General features: G+C 34.7%; 1 long non-coding RNA gene across 1 annotated transcript; it reads left to right on the top strand.

Moving 5' to 3' along the window:
- Window positions 1–351: 351 nt before the first annotated feature.
- On the top strand, window positions 352–905 carry LOC122028711. The gene is made up of 3 exons (XR_006124923.1): window positions 352–392; window positions 513–613; window positions 883–905. It is a non-coding gene; the product is annotated as an uncharacterized LOC122028711 (long non-coding RNA).
- The last annotated feature ends 3689 nt before the right edge of the window (window positions 906–4594 follow it).

Here is a 4594-nt window from a genome sequence, read left to right as displayed (position 1 = left end):
ATATATGCTCTCATCTCCTCTTCATCACTCAAATCATCACATTTCATTCTCATTGAAAGAATCACGAATTCCTTGTAGAACTCTACGAGCAAGCCATAAAACATGAATATGGATCATTCATAACATCGACCGGAGCCTTGGCTACCTTGTCCGGCGCGAAGACTGGCCGTTCGCCGAGGGACAAGCGCGTTGTCAAGGATGAAACCACTGCCAATGAGCTTTGGTGGGGAAAGTAAGTCCACACAACTAATTCATGATCCTTCCATTGATGGTTCCTTCTCAAAATGTATGTTCACTATTCATGCAGAGGCTCACCGAACATAGAGATGGATGAGCACACCTTCCTAGTGCACAGGGAGAGGGCTGTTGATTACCTCAACTCTTTGGATAAGGTACATATGCACATCAAGTGTTTGATGTAATTCCTCATAGATCCTAATAAGGTACATATGCACATCAAGTGTTTGATGTAATTCCTCATAAATCCTAATATGCCATCTGAATGATACAAGGTATTTGTGAATGACCAATTCCTCAACTGGGATCCCGAGCATCGAATCAAAGTTCAAATTGTCTCTGCAAGGGCCTATCATTCCCTGTTCATGCACAACATGTAAGTGAAAAATACTACTAATAAGAATGCTAAAGATGCTCTTTAATTCTACAGTTCGACAGTTATCTAGATAAGTCATCTTTGCATTGGTTCTGTTGATCTCTAGTAGTGAATCATAGTTGTGTTAGTAGCAGGCTGGATCATACATATGCATATATTAGTGTTAGTGAGATAACTAGCTCCTCTTTATCTCCTTAATGCCAAGGGAAAACATGTAAATTAGAAGAAGAAAAACTCTCTTTTGCAAGAAATAATTGGAAGGATCGCAGGTGCATCCGTCCTACGCCTGAAGAATTGGAAGAAAAACCCAAATTATTTTTATTTGTGAAGATTACCAATTGAAACCTTTCAATCACTGAGTTCCTAGTCATATGGAGTGTTTCATTGAGGCATCTATAGCATTTCAAACTATGCATTTTGAGCATGGGATTTAAAACAGAGATAGACTACCTTATTCCACTGTCTTCTTCGAAGGTGGTGGAAATTGCTTAGAGATGCTAGAACTACATTTTCATGTAAAGCTCATCTTCCAACAAGGTAAATTCATTTCTCTAGCATATCAGCAAGATTTGCCTACAAAATCTTGAAATTTCGTTACACTTCACCCTCTCACACTTATCCATTCAGAAACTTTGATCTTTATATTTATATGTATAGTGTTGTCGAGCTCCATTCTATTTTAGTTTTCATAGAATTGTCAATAAAGTGGAAACATCGCATTTGATCGAATGCGACATGCAACTGAACTTGTCCATTATTCGTTTTTTTCTGAATTTAGGTGCTACTTGCTAGATAGTGGCACAAGCATCATCCCTGTTTCTATGCTTTTCTGCAAGATTTGCTAATGATTGCATTTCTTTCTTCCATGCTAATTTTTATATATCAGTTGTTGAAATTATCAGTAATTGGATCTACATCAGTTTGGAAACTTTCTATATGCAGATCATGTTGGTATATTTGAGCCAAATGATGCCATTACATTGGAATGTTTTTTCTCTAAGAAATCCTTTTTTCCTTCTACTAAATTTCTAAATATCTTTCCTTTCCTCTTTTTTTTTTCTTGATGAAGTTTTGATCCGCCCAAAGAGGTTTACTGGTTATACAAGACTTGCCATTGTTGTTGTGACTGTTGTTATTGAAATTCTGGTCCGATTTACAACTAGAATACGTAATGCACTATTGCCTTGGGCTGAAACGGATCTCTTTTGCTTCACAATTTACAATGCTGGCTAGTTTCCATGTAATCGATACACACATTACATGACTACCTCCACCAGCATTGATCTTAATCTTGATAGGAAAGAAATGGTCATCCTTGACACACAGTATGCCGGGGAGATGAAGAAGGTTTGTTTGGTGTGATGCACTATCTAATGCCTAAAAGAAACATTCTCTCCCTGCACTCTAGCAACAATATGTGCAAAGATGGTGATGTTGCCCTCTTCTTTGGACTATCAGGTAAGTGTTGGTCACACTACTTCCACATTCTTCCATTCTTTGGATTCAGCAAAATCATAACTTGTTGCTCATTTTCTTCTCAAAATTCAAACTTTATTTTCCTAATTGTTGTGAATTTGGATCCCAGTACTGTTATCCAAGTATGTGGCTAACAGATTTGACAAGGGCAAGGTATGAAGTGAGGGAGAAGACATGCATGAGGAAGGTATCCATTTCCGTCCACTTGCTTCCATTCTTCTAAATCTCATGCTCTGATATTTGTTTCATCTTAATTTTTAACATTTTCTACCTTTTTTGATTGCTTTCACTGCTGCTATGCTGCATGATAGTATTCGATCATTTTCTTCTATTATTAATTTTGACAATATTCCTTGGTTTTCCTTTATTGTTGCATGTCTTTAATGCAGCATGTCTTTGTTGGCCCTTTTGAGCGGGTCCACGTATGTTATGTTCCATTGGTGCAGTGGCTCGCTCTCTAATTATTGTTCATTTTTCCCCTCTTGATCACCTTGAAATATCTATATCTATTCTAGCAATTACATCGGTATTATATTTTCTATTGAGAAACATTTATTTAGTATCTATTTATTGGTTTTGAACAGAAGAAGAAGAGGCGAAGAGGGTTGAAGGGAATGGAGAGTATGAACTCGGATTCAGAGTGAAGGGGAATAAGAAGGGACAATTTCGTTTTTTTTTCTCCCTTTTTTCTGTGATGTAGTTTTTTTTCTTTTGAATTTGGATTTTAATGTGAGTAGTTGTCAATGGTAATATTTGACATATTCTCAATTTTCTCAAATAATTTCTTTTATTTGACTTTGTTTCTTCATTACTGATTTTTTTTACTAATATAATCTGGGTTTGTTAACAGTTCATGAAAACAATTTACTCCAACGAAGAAATTGACGAAGTGCGATCCGAATGGGCGGATTGCGTACTAGACTATATTCATTACTAGGTATAAATTACTAGACTTCAAAAAATGGTTGAACACTTTGTTTGTGACTCCATGACTTATTGATTTTGATTCCTTAGTGCTAATAATTTGTTTGTTCACAGCTAGCTATCTCCTTTGCTCAATACTTCATTCTTGCATTTCTACCATGAGCAGAATTAGCTGACATTTCCCTTATTTATTGCCTCTTTTTGTGGTCCAAAATTAATAATGGTTGGGTTGTGTGAGTAGCTTATTTAGTTTTTTCGAATTATGCAAGGACTGACAATGTGGAAGTTATCTCCTTGTGAATTGTTAGATGATGACCTTTTTGTATCTTATGAGTTGCTCTACAAATTTCTTGTTTGTACTCTCCTTATGATTTTCGTCTATATGCCATGACTTAATCTTTGTTTTCCTCCTATAATTTATTATTTTTTCTTGTTTGTACTCTCCTTATGTCAATTTGCAGCTCCTAGCAACTTGTTACTTGCAAAATGGAAAAACATATTATGCCTACCAGGTCTCAAAGGTAATGCAGTCTGGAAAATGGCACAGAAAATTGCATAAATATTTTGTTTTAAGATGTTAATGGATGTAATGTGCTTTGCATGGATTCTATTGATCTTGGATGATAGTTCACTTAAATAATGTTAGCTGCATGTAGTGCTAATTATTTAATAAACTATGCTAAGCTTGGTATCACTGCTCCTAGTAGATTCCATGTACTGTTATTCTCTAATAAACACCTCTTTTTGTTTCCTTCATTTGGTTTATTTTTGCCTTCTATGCACTATAGATTGGTTAATTACATTCTCCTTTTAGAATTCTGGAATTTGATAAGTTTTGTTAAATTTTCTCTTGCAGGTTGGGCAATTCGTGAGGCTTGAGTTTTTTTGATGCAAGAAGTGAGCTTTGTTAGGATGTAGCTTGCCTTGCTAATTTGTAAATTAAAAGTCATATGGAGAACAGCAAATGGAAAACATGTGATTTAATGTATATGGAGAGTAATGGAAAACATGTATATTTTGATGAGTAACAACTCATTTTGTATATTTTTGTATATGTGGCTACAAGATGAATTATATACGGATGTTTATTTTGGATTTAATGTAGTAAATATTTAGTTTTGCATTGGTGGTTTGCTTATAGTAAAATAAGATTGGTTGTTTGGTATTAATGAACATTAAAGACAACAGTTAAAAATGTTGTAAAAACTAGGTAAACTGCAACAAATTTTTTTTGTAAAAAGTGATAAAAGACAACGGTTTTATCCGTTGTAAAATATATTAAAACTGTTGTAAAAAAAATAAATGTGTCAAATATTATCTACCACAATAGTTTATATCTGTTGTAAAAAATGTCTACCACAACGGTTTATTTCTGTTGTTAAAATTATCTACCACAATGGTTTTAAAACGTTGTCGTATCCTTCGTAGCCAAATTTTGGGCATATAAACAACAACGGATAAAAACTGTTGTCAAATGTCTACAAAGACAACGGATTCAAAACCGTTGTCGTAGGGCAATACATTCTACAACACCCTCAGTTACAACGGTTTTTTAACCCTACGACAAACGGATAATATCCG

Source organism: Zingiber officinale, chromosome 10B (assembly GCF_018446385.1).
Source record: "Zingiber officinale cultivar Zhangliang chromosome 10B, Zo_v1.1, whole genome shotgun sequence".
In the NCBI taxonomy this organism is placed as follows: Eukaryota; Viridiplantae; Streptophyta; class Magnoliopsida; order Zingiberales; family Zingiberaceae; genus Zingiber; species Zingiber officinale.
Note: the sequence above shows the minus strand (reverse complement) of the source record. Positions and strands in the feature narration are given on the sequence as shown.